General features: G+C 38.9%; 1 pseudogene; it reads left to right on the plus strand.

Annotated features, from left to right (window-relative positions):
• Positions 1-223: 223 nt before the first annotated feature.
• On the plus strand, positions 224-888 carry LOC126057213 (calcyclin-binding protein-like; annotated as a pseudogene).
• Positions 889-20,108: the final 19,220 nt, after the last annotated feature.

The following is a 20,108-nucleotide window of genomic DNA, read 5'->3' on the forward strand; positions in this document are numbered from 1 at the left end:
TTGTCCAAGTTTATACAACTAGTAAGTACGATACTGGGATACTAATACCTAATAATAATAGTGCTTTCCTCTACCAAGAATTGCTTTTTTTGAGACTAGTACTGGTGCTGTCTGCACTCTGGCGAGCATGCTAGGTGTGGTGTTTCCTGTTCTCTGCCCTACGTGGCTGCAGCTCCAGCCTTAGGTCTGACCCAGCCCTACCATAGCTTCTGCTTTGGAAGAGCTACAGAAAGATCTGGAAGAGTTAAAGGTGTTGCCAGAAAAGGCCGCTAGAAAAAGAGTACATGATGCCTTTACAGCTGAAAAATCCAAGAGTGAGACAGAAATCCAGAACGAGATGCAGCAAAAATCACAGTGGAGAGCAGACCCTCTTGACGGGCAAATCGCCAGAGACTGTGGTTGCTCCCATTACAGGGGGATAAAAAAGAGTGAAAATCAGTAATTATGGATGGGATCAGAGAAGTTTGTTAAAATCTACATTACCTTAACTGGAGTTCAAGTCCCCCCTGAGAAGGTACAGGTGCATTTCACAGAGAGGTCAGTTGATGTTCTGGTAAAGAATCTAAATGGGAAGAGGTACTCCATGATCATGAACAACCTCTTGATATCCACCTCTGTGGAAGGTAATTCAAAAAAAGTCAAGACCGATACAGTTCTTTTCTTGTGTAGAAAGCTGGAAACATGCAGTGGGACTATCTGACTCAGGCTGAAAAAGAATGCAAAGAGAAAGAAGAGCCTTCCTACGACACCGAAACAGATCCTAGTGAGGGACTGGTGAATGCTCTAAAGAAAAGTTATGAAGATGGAGGTGACGGGATGAAACAAACCGTTAATAAAGCCTGAGTAGAATCAAGAGAGAAGCAAGCCAAAGGAGATACAGAATTTTGAGACTTTTTAAGGTCCTTTTGGGAACTGTGATGTGGCAGTACTGATGTTTTCAAAAAGGGAGTGTTGGTGAGCTGCACAGATAAAATTTGATGTATCTATTTACACAGCCTACTTCTAAGTAAAGGCAATGAATTCTCCATTTCCTACTGGAGGATTTATTTAAATAAAATATGTTTAATAAAAAAAGAAAGATTTTTTTTTTTGTTGTTATGGTAGTGGGTAACCCAAGGTTGAGAAGGGGAGAATGTTGACACGTGACTTTGGCAACCAATATCACAAAACAATATTTGTATTAATTGTTTAATGAGAAACTAGTTTGCTCTGTAAACCTTCATCTAAAGTCCATTAAAAAAAAAATTGCTTTTTATCTATTTAGTCAGTGATCCAACTTATTAGTTTTTTTACCATATCATATTGAATTATATGTACATATGTATACATATTAAAACTATCATAATAATCTATTAAATAACTAATTTCAGAATGACTTTCAGCATTCAAGAATTTTTCAGCCTAAGATATGAGGAATTGAATCCACATGTAGAGAAAATGAGATGACCAAATAAAATTAAGCTAGTTCCTCTGTTTTCGCAAAAGTATGCATGTCAAAGATAAATGGAGAATTATCTTTTGGGAATGAAGAAAACCTATGTTGAGAGTGTTTAGGCTAGAAGTTGTAAAATATTATAAACCAAAAAAGAAGACAAAATTTTTCTTTTTTTAGTCATGAAAATTCATATTTAGAATAAGAACCAAGGAAAACAGCGATTTCTTTTCCAAGGAATAAAAAACCACCAAACCCATTGCCATAGAGTCGATTCTGACTCATAGCGACCCGTAGAAATACTTAGACGTTAACGGAGATTTAAATCGACAATTTTGGAAAAAGAAAAGGAAAGGTGAGGTAGAAGGAAAAGGATATTATATTAACAAGAAATAATTCCTGTTTATAATGTCAGGATAGTCCAGACAGTAATATTTCTTTGTATAAGCCATCTTTAGTATATTAGAAACTTCAGCATTTCACAACGGCTCCTTTTTTAGGCATTTTCAATTAAAGACAAACTTTCAATTAAAGATAAAGTATTTTTTTATCAGCATTTTCAATTATAGATAAACTGATGTAAGTAAGGTGTCATGGATTGAATTATGTCCTTCCAAAAATGTGTGTATCAATTTAGCTGGGCCATGATTTCCAGTACTGTGTGGTTGTCCTCCATTTCGTGATTGTAATTTTATGTTAAAGAGGATTAGGGTGGGATTTTAACACACTTACTAAGGTCACATCCCTGATCCAATGTAAAGAGAGTTTCCCTGGGATGTAGCCTGCACCACCTTTCATCTTACAAAAGAGAGATAAAAGGAAACGGAAGCAGGCAGAGAGTGGAGGACCTCATACCACCAAGAAAGCAGTTCCAGGAGCAGAGAGTGTCCTTTGGACCCAGAGTCCCTGCGCACAGAAGCTTCTAGTCCGGGGGGGTGGGGGTTGGGGTGGCAGAATTGATGAGAAGGCCAACAGAGAGAGAAAGCCTGCCCCTGGAGCTGACACCTTGAATTTGGACTTTTAGCCTGCTTTCTTTTTTTCCTGTGAGGAAATAAACTTCTCTTTGTTAAAGCCATCTGCTTGTGGTATTTCTGTTATAGCACCACTAGATGACTAAGACAGAATGGATACATCATTTGTCTTGTCCTGGGGGTAAAATGTCTTTCTGTTAATGCTAATTCTTATGGTGATCAAAAATAAAACCAAACAAGCAAAACATGAACACTCATGGAAACACATATAGACATAACGGGGAGAATGGAAATCCAGTGATTTTTACATAATGGTAGTATGTTATTCATAAAATGTCTGGAGAGGTTCTCCTTTGGGTGATCTACTTTATAAGGGAGAAATACCTAATTGTCAATGTTTTTACAAACAAAAAAATAACACACAAATGTAGACACATACACATGTACCTCTGCATATACAAAAAATACAGTCATAAGATGAAAAATATTCAACCAAAGTCCCAAATGTATTTGGGAGTTTTTCCCTTACATGTACATCAAATTAAATGATTATTTGGAAATATCATCCAAAAACAGTTCACATGCAATTACAGTAAATTTGAAAAGTAAATTTATCTTATTTGTACCCATTACCCTTTCCCTGAAAAAATAATTCTCTCTGCTTTGTAGTTCACTATTTTCCTAATTTCTGGATAAGAGCTTAGCCTGCAACAGACTCTTGTTCAATAGTTAATTGGTTGTTCCCATGCTGGTCCAATAAAACATATATTCTGGGAGAATTACTAGTCACTTTTAGAATCATATAAACACAAGAGAAGCAGTGTCTACCAAGCTGTGGCTTATAAGAAACACAAACCTAGACGATACCCATTTGCCTGCCTTTATTGTTGGCGTCAAATTCAGAGTACTGTATAGCATCACACCGAGGTGATTTGCAAAGCTATTGGCAAATATTCAATCTGTCCAATCCATTTAAAATGGGGATAAAAGATGTGCAGTCTGTCTATTCTGCTAAAAAAAAATAGACTAATGGATATTGTCCTTGTTGCTCACTTGCTTTCCAAATGCAGATCTTGGCTAAAGCTCATGTGTCCATATGACAATCATATGCCCACACAGAAATGACATCCAATTTCAAGTGTGAGCACTCACACAGCGGAGTCTATCATTAGAGGAGACAGCATCCACGGAGGCAGGAGACACAATGTAGCCACACTGGAGTGGGTGGGGACCTTTGATTCAGTGTCCGATGGTTGTGTTATCACGCTCTCCCATTTCTCTCTCTCTCTTCTACTCTCTCTCTGGGGATCGAGACCAATTCACAGAGTGGTACTGGCTTTGGGGGGAAAAAAAATCAATGACCTATTCTCTTGGTCAGAGGACGAAGTGTTGTGATGGCAGTCAGCACCACAGCAGGTTTAGAGGAAAATGAAATAAAAGGATGCAATATCAAGGGATGGGAGATATAATTATGCTTGCAGAAAAGTATGTTCAATAAGCAGATTGCTGGGGAGTGTCGGGAGCTAGCTTTTCATAAATATGAAATTGAAATGGGTTGAAAAAATTAGGACACTGGAGCTCTTTCTCTGAATAACGAAAGCATGATAATAGAGGTTATTTTCATCTCCACTGCTACCTGCCATTTATCAATCACCTAATTACACTTTGTAGAGTAGGCTGCAGACAAAGTTCTTCATTGTGCTGAAAGCCTGGGTGAGGTTTCTGCAGGGACTGACTTGCTTTGTTTTATTTTTGTTTTTTTGAAATCTGATTTGTTTTTTAAGGAATGGAAAAGAAAGAATGGAAGGAAGGAAAGAGGAAGGAGAAGGGAGGGAAATGGTAGATGAAAGAAGGAAGGAAAGAGGAAAGGCGGGGAGTAAGGGAGGTAGCAAGGGCAAAGGAAGGATGGAAAGGGGGAGGCGAAGAGAAAAAGGCAAGATGGGAAGAAGGAATGGAGACAAGAAAGAAAGAAAGGAGGGTTAGAACAGGCTGTTTATGCCTGTAAGGAAAAGTGCATCTGCCTCAGCCCATGCCTTGGGAACTCAGCCACTCCCCTTTAGTCATTACAGAAAGAGACCTGCCAAGATGAGAAATTACCACAGGAGGGGTTGGATATTAGGATTAATTGTCTTGAACCAGTGCAGCGGAGCAGGTATGCAAGACATATCGAGGTGGAGATAATGATGCCAATGAGCAGTCCATGTTTTGTTTTGTTTTGGCTTAAAGAGAAGTACGAATTTGACTAATGGTACCAACATTTTCACCACCATGTTACATATTTCAAAAGTGTGTGTAAATCAAGACAATTTTGCTGTTGTTAATGATTTGCGTTAAACTCAGGTGCCTCCTTGAAGAGAAGTTTGAAATGGCTGTGGTTTCCTTGTAGTCCAGCACCATTATTTTGGTCTGGTTTGTTGCTCCTGTCCCTAATGGAATTGGTTTTACTTTTTGATATTTATGTTGACAATTGATCTATCACTTTACAAATTAGGTTACTTTAAATTGTCCTAACCAGCAGTTTCAGCTAATTACTGTGGGCAGGGGGATAGTTTAAAGTCATTGACATTGAGGTTGAGAGATGAATCTGGATGTGTTAGTCTGTGAAATGCCATTCACTTGAAAACCACCAGTTTCCAAATGATGTAATTCTCCTCCCAGATTGGTCTGAAAATTGAAGGGGTCCAGGTGATGTGTCTCTTTTGTTGATGTATCCATTTTTATAAAGGATTATTACAAAATTCTATATAACTCTCATATTAATGTGTGGTTGCTAGCAGCTATCCCTTTGTTCTTTCTCCTTACTGTCCTTGTCTGGAACCAGGAGTAATATCATCAAGTCATTCTGCGATTTTCCATTTATTTTTGCTCACAGTCTTTACGGACAACCTGGATATTCAAATTTAGATAAGCTGTAGATTTTCTTCTTCTTATGAACTATTAACAAAGTTTTCCCATTTAAGTAAACTTAATCCTTCCTTCCTGGAAGTCTACTGTAAATTAAATATTTATTGACTGAACTCCTTGTACATCTTGCTAGCTTTCTATTGTTGCTGTAAGGAATTATCTCAAACTTAGTGGCTTACAAGAACACACACATGTTATCTCACAGTTCTAGAGACTGAAGGTCTAAAATGGGTAGGCAGGGCTGTGTTTCTTCTGGGGACTCTAGGGGAGAACCTGTTCCTTGCTTTCTCCAGCTTCTAGAGACTGCTTGCTTTCTTGTCTCTTGGGCCAGCAATACTCCAACTCTTCTTCTGCCATCACATCTCCTTCTATGACTCTGACTCCCGTCTCCCTCTTTAACTTATAAGGGTTCCTTTGATAACTTTGGACCCATCCAGATATTGTAAGATAATTTCCCCATCACAAGCTCTTCTATGTTATCACATCTGTAAAGTTTCTTTTAATAATTCAGAAGCATTTAGGTTTAGAATACACCCTACATTTGTATGACCTTATTAAAATAACAAAAGAAAAACTTTATTTTTAAAAAGAATCACATCCACAGGTACAAAGGCCAGGAATTCAACACAAGTTTTGGGGAACACAATTTAATTCATAACAGTGGATCTCTGGTGAAATAGATCCCTGGGGAAGAAGAAGCCTAAGGTTTGTAGGAAGACAGCTCTGGTGAGTGGCAACCCACAAAGGCTGGTGGTAAGTCCATTCGCAAGGGAAATTCAGCCTGTATCCAGGATTGCAGCCTCAGGATAAACCAAACGTTGCTGTCGAGTCAATCCTGACTAATAGCGACCTTATAGGACAGAGTAGAACTGCTCCATAGAGTTTCCAAAAAGCACCTGGTGGATTCAAACTGCCAACCTTTTGGTTAGCAACCATAGCACTTAACCACTATACCACCAGGGTTTCTGCCTCTGAGTAATGGGTTACCAGAGTCAGGGTTGCAACTAAATAAGATCAGGCTAAGGCTTCAGTGTGGAGCTAAATGCCAAAGAGCGGAGCAATGCTGGAGCTCAGTGGGGTCGATGGCACCAGTACTGAAGGCGAGGGAAGATGATATCTCAGTGAGCTACGAATGGCAAGAAATCTTATATCTTCCCTGGGTGAGGGCTTTCAAAGTGCAGGATTGATTGGAAGGCAAGGCAAGATTGAGCTTGCAGGTTGAATCACTGCACACAACCCAAATAAGCTAAAGAAGGCAAATGTTAGTGAGCATTACCATTTTGGGAAGTATTTGTAAATTATAACTATGACCTTCAAAGAAATTGTGTCTTCAACTCATTGGAAAAGGTAATTTAGAAATGGTCTGCTCTTTGCAATAACCTGGCAACAATTGATGTGGAGTTCTAGATACTCATGTCATCATCAAATAATAGGCTGTCAGAATGCAATGGCTGCTTGGACTGTACATTCAAGTCTTTGTTTCCCTAGAGGGGAAGGGAAGCTGGGAAAAGTTATTTGTTCATGCCCTCAAAGCCTGTGTCCTGGATTTTGACTACAGTAACTGCTTCTTCAAACAGGCATCATGGACTTGGGCTGTGCCTGGCAAAGAGCAAAGGCCCTGTCTAATTTAGAAGAGTGCAGCCATCCTTGTCAAAGCCCAGAGAAGTTCCAATCGGATTCTCTGTCAGGGTCTGACCCCCATCAATCAAAGTGGCCTTCGGCCACAATTTTCTGGGAAATGTGGAAAGTTATCATCTCCAGTAAATCTGTTCCCTGAAATGTCTTCATATCATCTATATTTTATTTGAAACTCTTGGTGTCTTCTATCACTTTTGTGTCTTTAAACTTTGGTGTAACAATATCTTCTTTAAGAACAATCGAGTTGGTTAAGGCTGAAAATGCCTGCATATTCAACAAAGGCCCAGGAGTGTTCTTTCTGTTCTAATTTTTATTTTGAGTAAAACTCTTATGGTAACCAGTATTTTGTAATAATCAAAGGACCTCATATGTGCAAGAACTACTGAGGCAATGGCAAGCATGAAGACATGGTCTTTGGCCTCAAGGATTTCTTGGTATGGCTAAAGAGACAGTCATATCCTTACAAACACTGCTAGATATTGACAAGAAGAGGAATTTTGAAGGCCACTAGAGAAGAGAGGTTTTCCAGGTCTAGGGCCTGCATGAGCAAAGGTGTGGACAAAAGAAGTCATGGTTCTTTGGTATATGGACAAGCACCTTGGTATGGTTACAGCCTCAGTGCCAGTTAAGGAGAAGCAGTATATAAGATGAGGAAAGCAGGTTAGGACAGGATGTGCGGACCACAGAATGACTTGGTCATAGAGGAAAACCAAAACTGATTGCTGTTGAGTTGTTCTGACTAAGCGACCCTATAGGACAGAGTAGAACTGCCCCATAAGATTTCCGAGGAGCGGCTGGTGGATTTGAACTGTCAACCTTTTGGTTAGCAGCCGTAGCTCATAATCTGCACCACTATGGTTCTGGTGATGGAGATGGGGGGACGTTGCTGTCGAGTCGATTCTGACTCATAGTGACCCTATAGGACAGAGTAGAACTGCCCCTAGAGTTTCCAAGGAGCACCTGGTGGATTCAAATTGCTGACCTTTTTGGTTAGCAGCCATAGCACTTAACCACTTTGCCACAAGGGTGATAACCTGAAAAAACCAAACCCAGTGCCATTGAGTTGATTCTGACTCATAGCAACCCCATATGACAGAGTAGAACCGCCCCACAGAGTTTCCAAGGAGCACCTGGCGGATTCGAACTGCCGACCCTTTGGTTAGCAGCAGTAGCACTTAACCACTACGCCACCAGGGGTGATAGAGAGCGCTAAATAACAAATGGACATGGACTGGTAGGGAGTGAGTAGGGGATAGAATCTGTGTTTTCTACCTCTTTGGACTTGATTGATCATGTTGCTATTTCTTGAAGGTGAAATAGTCATCATTTTCACTTGTGCCAAGCACATGGTATCATAATAAACTGTTAGTATCAAATACCTCCTTAGATATCAAACAATCTAACTCACTTTCCTATTGCTCAGATCCTCACAGACAAATAGTGAGCCAGCCTCTGTCTGAACAAATGTAGGGAGGGTGCACTTCATAGTATATCTTAGTCCTCCTGTTAGATTATGACCAAGTTCTCCCTTATGTTAAGCCAAATCTGCCTGCCTCAGGTTTCCACACCCCAGTCTTAGTCCTGTCCTCTAGAGTCGCATGAATGGTCCTAAATTTTCTTGCACATTATAGAAGTACAATTATTTCACACAACGACTTTCTACCCCTTCAAGGTTTTTAATCCTCCTTGATTTGCTCACCGGATATAATCTTTTGGTCAATCTCATCCATCAAACTACCTTTTCTGAAATGGTGGACTCTAAAAACAAAGAAAAAAATATCTAGTTGTGACCTGATGAAAAAGAATAGTGTATCTGGTTTTCGACCACCTGGAAGACGATGTTTCTGTAAGAATTCAATGGCTATAAATTTTTGAGGTGACACCGCAGCTCCAGGACAGGCCTAGAAGCAGTCATTATGTGCACAGCTACCTCTTTTCGTTATCTCATAACGCCATTTACTTGCCAAGCTGCAACAGCAAATCTCTGTGAAACGAGTGTGGAAACATCTATGAGTGCGCAATTGGACCGCAAATACAAGAGCATAGTCAAAGGTCTCTTAATTAATGGCTTTCAGTCTTGTTCATTTTCTAACTATACCTTGAATTTGTAGATAGTCCTGGGATGAAAATAGACCTTTTTTGTTGTTTTTGCCATTGAGTCGATATGACTCATGTGACCCCATGTGTGTCGGATTAGAACTGTTCTCCACAGAGTTTTCAGTGGCTGATTTTTCAGAAATAGATCGCCAGAACTTTTTTCTGAGGCACCTCTGAGTGGACTTGGAACCACTGTCCCTTCAGTTAACAGCTGATCACACTAACTACTGCATCATCAAATTAGGCTAACGACATTCAGGACATGGTTAAGTCAAGAAAGCACTGGTAACAAGCGGCCATCTAAGATGCATCAATTGGTCTCAACCCACCTGGATCAAAGGAGAATGAAGAACACCAAGGTCACACGATACCTAAGAGCCCAAGAGACAGAAAGGGTCACATGACCCAGAGACCTACATCATCCTGAGACCAGAAGAACTAGATGGTGCCCGGCCACAATCGATGACTGCCCTGACAGGGAGCACAACAGAGAACCCCTGAGGGAGCAGATGAGTGGGATGCAGACCCCAAATTCTCACAAAAAGACCATACTTAATGGTCTGACTGAGACTAGAGGAATCCCGGCAGTCATGGTCCCCAAACCTTCTGTTGGCACAGGACGGGAACCATCCCCGAAGACAACTCATCAGACATGAAAGGGACTGGACAGTAGGTGGGAGAGAGATGCTGATGAAGAGTGAGCTAATTATATCAGGTGGTCACTTGAGACTGTGTTGGCATCTCCTGTTTGGAGGGGGGATGGGAGGACAGAGAGAGAGGGAAGCTGGCAAAATTGTCACGAAAGGAGAGACTGAAAGGGCTGACTCATTAGGGGGAGAGCAAGTGGGAGTGTGGAGTAAGGTGTATATAAACTTATATGTGACAGTCTGACTTGATTTGTAAACGTTCACTTGAAGCTTAATAAAAGTTAAAAAAAAAAAAGCATTGGGCTTGAACAGACTGAGGTGGGAAGTTATGAAAGGAAATGGGGCACTAGAAGGTAAGATTTTCCAATTAAGGAACTAAAGTGTTTTTATTTTAATTTCCAGAGATACATAGGAAATATGGGTAATTGTTATCCCAGACTATTTTCCTTGTGCTTCAGTGGTCTTAAGTAGTGCTTGGTGTCCTTTAACAAGGCCAATATGATTCACAATAGGTCTTCTGATCCCTGAGCACCCTACAAGCTACATTATAGTTTGTTGTAAAATTCATCTCAGAGGTTATTGCCAGTGTATACAAAAATTGGCTCTTGTGGTATTCCATAGTGGAATAAAGTAAGGTATTTCTTAATATGCTAAGAAATTTTTAAAAAATTGAAAAATTGTCTCAGCATTGATGTGAAGGAGCAGTGGCCTCATCAGTGTCTTCAGCAAATTATGTGAATATTTTATGGGACGTGTGTTTAAGACATTTTTGAAAACATAGTTTGACCTGTGTCCTCTTCAGCTTAGTAATGAGTTCTGCTATGATGCACTGCACTCCATCATTAAGCATTTTTCTTATCTACTGGGCATATAAAGGCCAATATAAACCAGAAAAATCTTTGACTTTTTTTCAACTTCTATTTGCAAATTCAGAAAACTCTATTTTCCTTATCCTCAAAACTGAAAATATTTGTTGTTGTACCCTATTATTATTATTTTTTGGTGAATATCTTTGGGAAACATAATTATTATCACTGGCTCATTTTGACCTAATAGCACTAATATAATTGATTATTAAAACCCATGGCCATTGAATCGATTCTGATTTGTAACAACCATATAGGACAGAGTAGAACTTCCCCATAGGGTTTCCAAGGAGCAGCTGGTGGATTCAAACTACCCGCCTTTTGGCTAGCATCCTGTATTCATCGTGGTTAAGAGCTCAAGCTGCTAACCAAAAGGTCAGTGATTCGAATCCGCCAGCTGCTGCTTGGAAACCCTACGGGGCAGTTCTACTCTGTCCTATAGGGTTGCTATGAGTCAAAATCGACTTGACAGCAACAGGTTTGGTTTTTTGTTTGTTTGGGGGAAAATCGAGTTATTGAGTAATATGACTGTGTACTGTATCTAAAATTCAAATATTCCTGCCAAGTACCACCACTGATACAAAAATCAATTTCACAGGAATTTTAGAAAATTCAAGAAATTATGATATGGTTTATATAGTTATTCTAATTGCAACTTTGAAAAATAACACCTAAGAAGTACAGCGAGCCTTTAGACTAAGCCATTAACTAGAGAAACTTAAGAGCTGGAACTTTTTCTGAGTTGTATATGACTTTATTGCGTAATTTTCAACCTGAGGATGAAAAAAGGAAATGCAGTTCTAAGATAAACTTTTTCTCATTTTATATTTTAATGGTCCTAATATCTGCAAGCATATTTTGATTTATATATGGGTACTTAAAATGGTAGTAGAAACCCTGGTGCTGTAGTGATAAAGTGCTACAGCTGCTAAACAAAGGGTCAGCAGTTCGAATCTGCCAGGCACTCTTTGGAAACTCTATGGGGCAGTTCTACTCTGTCCTGTAGGGTCGCTGTGAGTCAGAATCGACTCAATGGCATTGGGTTTGGTTTTTGGTTTTAATATGGTAGTGTTTCTTTGCTGCTTTTAATTGATGACGTATTTATAACCTATGGCATGTATATGTTGTGAAAATATGGTAACATTTTTCAACTGACGAAAAGAAGTGCTGACTCCACTGTGAATAAGGTGTCTTTGCAAATTATGAAGCTATTTAAAATATACTTTCTCCTTATTTATTTAAACCAGATACAAAAATTAATATTTACGTTTGTAAGTTGTGTGTTTGTGTGTGTTTCCAAGAATTACTGACTGTGATTTGGAACAGTAACGGGTATACGTTTACCTCCCTCTAGACAGAATAATTCAAAGGACGCATGACTAGAGGTTCACCACCATGAGGTATGAACAGACTTGGAGAAATGTTCTGTTTGTTATAGTGCAGTGAATCCTCAAGAAAGACCTAGCCTGGGGAAGGCACGTAAACCAAAAGCATTTACTCTAGAAGTAGTATGAAAGCAGCTAATGCTTGTGCTACATGTAGATATCATCTAAAAGGAATGTTAGCCAAGGGCACACCTAGACTTTTGCTTCTAAATAATCGTGAGTTCAAGTGGTCCCACTATGGGCTGTTTTGGTCCTTAAAATACACCTGCAACACAGGAGGGACATTGAGCACTCAGTATTATCATTACCAGAACCTCAGGAGAGATCCACTGTTCAAGAGTGAGCATTTCATACCAAGGAGAAGGAAGGGAGGGCATCTGTGCAGTTTGTATAGTTCACCAGAGTGGCACAGCCCTCAAACATCTCTGACTAGTTGGTAGGGGAGGGTTAGCCTTGGGAAATAGTGTGTCCGCTAACACAGTCTGACATTAGTTTGAAAAATAAAGTTAACTTCAGAGAAAAAAGGAAGACCCAGTATTCATTTTCCATCATTCTCCCAAACGACTTCCTGCATATTGGCCTTTCTGAACTGCTGGTTTTCTGAATTTTTCACAATATTTATCATTGCTGTATCTTTATACATCATAGCCTCTGGAATATCTTTTCCCTAATTTCTGTCTGGCCAACTCTCGAATGTCCTACAAGGTTTTGCTCAAATATTACTTCCTCTATGACCCCTTCTCAGATCTCCTGGGGGAAAAAAAATAACACCTTCCACCTTTCTCTACCCTCACATTGCACCTCTGCCATCTCTTATCTAACTATTGTAATTATTTCTCTCTATATATGTTCTCTTCTGGTATCATGAGTAAGCAAACCATATGACAATACTCTTTGCAGCCCCAGAGCCTCTGTTTGTAGCTGTCATTCGATAAATGCCTATGAATACATAAACACACCTGGCTAAAAGGTGTTGTAGAATTCTAAGTGTCTCATGATTGTAAATAGTTTTTGTAATCCAATTTCAAGTGCAATGCATGTACCTTCTAGTGAATATGACCCTCAGTCTGAATGAGTGCAAAGCAGATCTAACAAGTGTTATGAGAAAGTAAAAGAGATTCAAGTAGGCAAGAGCAAGAGAAGAATGAAATTAGTAAAGTCTTTCACCTTAGTCATATTTGATTGGTATTTCTCTATTTTTTAAGACTCATGAAAAAAAAATTTTTTTTTTTTTTTGGTCTCATACATATATGCTGCATGAGCATAAAGGAACATAAGGATACATGAAAGTTTCTAACTTGAGGTTTGGACTAGATGATTTCTAGGAGACATTCAGCTCTATCAGTTTGTCTTCTGATTTTCTGTGATTCTAATTTTTTAAATGTATCTGTGTACAAGTAGGCTATCATCAGCCATTCAAACTATTTGGAGGAAAGGCTTAAATTGGTGAAAACCAGTAAAGGGTAATGAAAGATTTCCATGTAGAGTTTTAGTTAGATTTGCTTACGTAAGAATCACTTATTTTTCACAAAGTAGTTTGACCATTAATCACTTCCAAGGAATGGGGCTCTGAAGGGATGAGAAATATTTTAGTTTCTTAGTAAGATTTGACATTTTTCTTTCCATGTTGTTTTATACACTAAACCTTTTACAAAGATAGATCAGATCTTTCTGTGACCAAATTATCACAAATTCTCTCCTAGCAGGGTCAGAAAAAAAGGAGATCACCCCTAGCTGACTAACACTATCAATGTATATATATTTTTTTTTTTGGGGGGGGTTATGTATATATATGTATATTATTTATTCAACTTTTCCAGGCTCCTACTCTGTGCCAGACACTTTGCTAGCCTCTGAACAAGCAGAGTTTAATAATCTCTTTTAAAGAGATCGTATAAGACAAGAAATTTGTGAGTAAAATATAAAAACAAGCCCTCAGAATAAGCACAAACTGAGTTAATTACCAGCATTAGTAACTACTTTGTTCTAGTTATCATGGCTGTATAAACACATTACCCCAAACTCACCAGCTTAAAACAATGTTTGTTTTGCTCATGAAGCCGCAGTTTGGGTAGGACTTGGGAGGAGAGTCTCTCTTCTTGGCATCTGCTGGGAGTGGAATCTTCTAAAGATTCATTCACTCAAATTCTTGATGGTTGATGGTAGTGCTTGGCTCAAATCATAGCTGGAGCTGCTGGCTAGAAGTGGCCTGTCTATGTGGTCAAATCTCCTCACAGTATTATGGCTGGGTTTCACAGGTAAGTATTCTAACAGGACCGCATGGAGACTCTACGGCCTTTTTTAAATTATTATTCTAGGGATATACACACAACAAAACGTAACAATATTTCATCAGTTTCTGCATATACAGTTCAGTGACATTGATTATATTTTTCAAGTTGTGTAACTATTCTCCCTCTATTTTTTCCAAATTATCCCACCACCGTTAATATACATTCAATGCATTCTCAGCAGAAGCTCCCACTTTCTGCCTCCCTCTCACCCATGGTAACTACAAATTTCTTATGGTTTTTATAGGTTTGCTCATTTCATATAAATGAAATCATACAGTATTTGTCCTTTTGTGTTTTACTTATTTCATTCAGCATAACGTCCTCTAGGTTTATCCATGATGTGGCATGCACCAGATCTCATTCCTCTTTATGACTGGGTAATATTTCATTGTTTGTGTATATTACATTTTGTTTACCCACACATCAGTTAATGAACATTTCTGTCATTTCCACCTTTTGGCTATTGTGAATAGTGCTGCAATGAACACTGGTGTATATGTGTCTGTCTGTGTTACTACAGTCAGGTCTTTTGGGTATAAGCCTCGGAGTGCAACTACTGGGTTACATGGTCATTCCTTTTTGAGGACCCACCAGTTTTCCACATTGGCTCTACCAATTTAAAATCCCACCATCAATGGATGAGGGTTCCAGTTTCTCTACAACCTCACCGACACCTAGTATTTTCCATATTTTTGATCATTGCCATTCCAATAAGTGTGAGATAGTATCTAATTGTGGTTTTGATTTACCTCTCCTTAACTGCTTCTGGGAAACCCTGGTGGTGTAGTGGTTAAGTGCTACAGCTGCTAACCAAAGGGTTGGCAGTTGAAATCCACCAGGTGTTCCTTGGAAACTCTACGGGGCAGTTTTACTCTGTCCTATAGGGTCGCTATGAGTCGGAATCGACTCGACGGCACTGGGTTTTGGGTTTTTTAACTGCTTCTGAAAACATTTACAGCCTTGGGGAGCCCATGGGGCAGGTCTACTCTGGTTTGATTTGGTTAATGGTTAATGATTTTGAGTATCTTTTCACGTACTTTTTGGCCATTTAAATACCCTCCTTGCTGAAATGTCTATTCATATCCTTTGCTCATTATTTGATTGGGCTGTTTGTCTTGTTGTTGTTAAACTGTAGAACTATTTTATAAATGCTGGATATTAGAACTTTACAGCATATAGGGTTCCCCAAATTTTCTCTTACTCTGTAGACTGTCGTTTCACTTCTTTGATTAAGCCTTTTGATGAAAAAAATATTAAATTTTTATGAGGTCCCATTTGTCTATTTTCGTTTTTGCTTCTCGTGCTTTTGTTGTCATATTAGATAGTCCATCACAAAAGCTTAGGTCTCACAGCTTCATCCCTACATCTTCTTCTATGAATTTTAAGGTTTTAGTTTTCAGAGATGTGTATCAGGGTTGCATCTTTCCATCATACTTATTCAATCTGTATGCTGAGCATATAATCAGAGAAGCTGGACTATATGAAAAAGAACGTGGCATCAGGATTGGGGGAAGACTCATTAACAACCTGTAATATGCAGATGACACAGCTTTGCTTACTGAAAGTGAAGAGGACTTGAAGCACTTGGTGATGAAGATCCAAAACTACAGCCTTCAGTATGGATTGCACCTCAACATAAAGAAAACAAAAATCCTCCAAATGGACCAATGAGCAACATCATGATAAATGGAGAAAATATTAAAGTCATAAAGGATTTCATTTTACTTGAATCCACAATCAATGCCCATGGTAGCAGCAGTCATGAAATCAAATGACACATTGTATTGGACAAATCAGCAGCAAAAGATCTCCTTAAAGTGTTAAAAAGCAAAGATATCACTTTAAGGACTAAGGTATGCCTGATCCAAGCCATGGTGTTTTCGATCACTTCATATTCACGTGAAAGCTGGACAATGAATAAAGAAGACCAAAGAAGAATTGATGCCTTTGAATTATGATGTTGCCAAAGAATATTGAGGATAGCATGGACTACCAAAAGAACAAACAAATCTGTCTTGGTAGAAGTACAGCTAGAACGCTCCTTAAAAGCAAAGATGGTGAGACTTCCTTTCACATACTTTGGACATGTTATCAGAATGGACCAGTGCCTGGAGAGGGACTTCACGCTTGGTAGTAGAGGGTCAGCGAAAACCAGGAAGACCATCAATGAGATGGATTGACACAGTGGCTGCAACAACGGGCTCAAGCATAACAACAATTGTGAGGATGGTGCAGGACCAAGCAGTGTTTCGTTCTGTTGCATCGAGTTGCTGAGTCAGAACCAACTCAACCGCACCTAACACAGAAACAGTTTTCATATTAATTTCCTTAATCCGTTTTGAATTGTTTTTTGTGTATGGTATAAAAGTGGGATTCTGGTTCATTCTTTTATATGCGGATATTCGGTTTTCCCAGCATCATTTACTGAAGAGACTTTTTCTCCCCCATTGGATGGATTTAGGACCCTTGCTGAAAATAAGTTGATCACAGATGCATGGATTTATTTGTGGGTTCTCAATTCAATTCCATTGGTCTATGTGTTTATTATTATACCAGTACCAGGCTGTTTTAATTACTGTAGCATTATACCATATTTTGAAGTCAGGAAGTGTGAGTCCTACTACTTTATTCTTCTTCTTTAAGATTGTTTTAGCAATTTCAGGGTTCCTTGCCCTTCCCTTGAATTTTGAAGATTGTCTTTTCCATTTCTGTAAAGTAGACTGTTGAAATTTTGATGGGGGATGGCATTAAATTTATAAATTGCTTTGGGTAGTACTGATATCTTAACAATGTTAAGCCTTCCAGCTCATGAACATGGAATAGTCTTCCATTTATTTAAGTCTTTTTTGATGTCTTCTAGCAGTGCTCTATATTTTTCTGTATACAGGTATTTTACCTTCCCAGTTAAATTTATTCTTTTTGATAATATTGTAAAAGATAATGTTTCCTTAATTTCCTTTTCATCTTGCACATTGCCAATGCATAGAAACCCTACTAATTTTTGTGTGTTGACCTGGTACCCTGCCACTTTGCTGAACTCTTTTATTAGTTCTAATAGCTTTCTTACTAATTCTTTGGGATTTTCTATGTATACAATCATTTCATCTGTCAGAAGGAATTGTTTTACCTTCTTCTTCCCAATTTGGATACTTTAAATTTTTTTTTCTGCCTAATTTCGTTAGCTAGGACTTCCAGAACCATGTTGAATATTAGTGGTGATAGTGAGCATCTCTGTTTTGTTCTTGATCTTACTGGGAATACGCTCAGTCTTTCTTTGCCGAATATAATGTTAGCTTCAGGTTTTTCATAGATGTTCTTTATTATATTGAGGAATTTCCTTTCTATTCCTACGTCGTTGAATGTTTTTATTATGAAAAGGTGTTGAATTTTGTGAAATGCCTTTTCTGCATTGATCACAATGATCATGTTTTTTTTCCCCTTTCTTTTATTAATGTGTTGTATTAATTGATTGATTTTCTAATGTTAAACCACCTTTGCATTTCTAGAATCCCACTTGTTAATGGTATATAATCCTTTTAATATGTTTTTGGATTCTGTTTGCTAGAATTTTGTTGAGTATTTTTACATCTATATTCATTAGGAATATTGGTCTGTAATTTTCTTTTTCTTGTGGTATCTATTGTCTTTCAAGACTTAGTCTCAGAAGTGTTACTTTTGCTATAATTATAGCCCTTCTAAGATTAAAAGGAAGGGAGCATATATCACCCTCCAACACACACCCCAAAGTGAGGGAGACTACCATCACCATGTGAAACCATGTGGGATGGGATATATTGATGTGGCCAACTTTAGAAAGTACAGTATGTTGTTGTTGTTAACTGCCCTTGAGTCAGTTCCAACTCATAGTGACCCCATATACAACACAAAACACTGCCTGGTCCTGCTTCATCCTCATGATCATTGTTTTGCTTGAGCCCTTTGTTGCAGCCACTGTGTCAATCCATCTCGTTGATGGTCTTCCTCTTTTTCGCTGACCCTCTACTTTACGAAGCATGATGTCCTTCTCCAGGGAGTGATCCCTCCTGATAACAGGTCCAAATTGCATGAGAGGAAGTCTCACCATTCGTGCTCTTAAGGAGCATTCAAGCTGTACTTCTTCCAAGACAGATTTGTTCACTTTTTTGACAGTCTATACTATATCCAGTAATCTTTGGAAACACCATAATTCAAAAGCATCAATTCTTCCTTGGTCTTCCTTTTTCATTGTCCAGCTTTCACATGCATATAAGATGATTGAAAACACTATGGCTCGGGTCAGGCACACCTTAGTCCTTAAAGTGACATCTTTGTTTTTTAACAATAAATTGATGATGATAAATTTACTTCTCTCTTACTTGTGAAATAGTTTAAACTGAGAAGAAAGCATTCTTTTGTGGTTATGAGAGGGGGGACGGAGGGAGGGTGGGAGAGGGGTATTCACTAATTAGATAGTAGATAAGAACTACTTTAGGTGAAGGGAAAGACAGCACACAATACAGGGGAGGTCAACACAATTGGACTAAACCAAAAGCAAAGAAGTTTCCTGAATAAACTGAATGCTTCGAAGGCCAGTGTAGCAGGGGCAGGGGTCTGGGGACCATGGTTTCAGGGGACATCTAAGTCAATAGGCATAATAAAATCTATTAAGAAAACATTCTGCATCCCACTTTGAAGAGTGGCGTCTGGGGTCTTAAATGCTAGGAAGCAGCCATCTAAGGTGCATCAATTGGTCTCAACCCACCTGGATCAAAGGAGAATGAAGAACACCAAATACACAAGGCGATTACAAGCCCAAGAGACAGAAAGGGCCACATGAACCAGAGACTACATCATCCTGAGACCACAAGAACGAGATGGTGCCTGGCTACAACTGATGACTGCCCTGACAGGGAACACAACAGAGAACCCCTGAGGGAGCAGGAGAGCAGTGGGATGCAGACCCCAAAGTCTCATAAGACCAGATTTAATGGTCTGACTGAGACTAGAAGGACCCTGGTGGTCATGGCCCCCAGACCTTCTGTTGGCCCAGGACAGGAACCATTCCCGAAGCCAACTCTTCAGACATGGATTGGACTGGACAATGGGTTGGAGAGGGATGCTGGTAAGGAGTGAGCTTCTTGGGTCAGAAGGACACTTGAGACTATGTTGGCATCTCCTGCCTGGAGGGGAGATGAGAGGGTGGAGGGGGTTAGAAGCTGGCGAAATGGACATGAAAAGAGAGAGTGGAGGGAGAGAGTGGGCTGTCTCATTAGGGGGAGAGTAATCGGGAGTGTGTAGCAAGGTGTATATGGGTTTTTGTGTGAGAGACTGACTTGATTTGTAAACTTTCACTTAAAGCACAATAAAAAGTATATAAAAAAAATTACTTCTTTCTTTCCTTCCCTCTAATAATTTGCTTTCCAAACATTCATTGCATATTTTTTCTGTGTCAGTTACTGCGTTAGGTAGTAAGAACAGAAAGATGATTTAGAAGTAGTTTATTGGAGTTGCCACAATTTATTAGGGATAACCTGAGATACAAAGAGATCATTATAAAACACTACTGTAAATATATGGATTATAGAGGAACTTATGGATGGGCACCTAACCAGGCACACTATGAACGAGATAGAAAATTAGAAAATACTTCAGTGGAGGTGCTGACATATGCACTGTTTCTTGAAAAATAAGCAAGCATTCATTAAGATAAAAGGTGAAGGAAGAACATGCAGACATATAGGAAAGGACAGGCAAAAATATACATGAACAAGGAAAATTTCAAGAGGTCTGATAAGATTATAACAAAAAATATGCATTACATTTGACAATTTACTATAATATATGTATTAAAAAACCAGAACCAAACCTGTTGCAGCCGAATCAATTCTGAATCAT

The sequence above is a fragment of the Elephas maximus genome, chromosome 13, assembly GCF_024166365.1.
Source record: "Elephas maximus indicus isolate mEleMax1 chromosome 13, mEleMax1 primary haplotype, whole genome shotgun sequence".
Classification (NCBI taxonomy): domain Eukaryota; kingdom Metazoa; phylum Chordata; class Mammalia; order Proboscidea; family Elephantidae; genus Elephas; species Elephas maximus.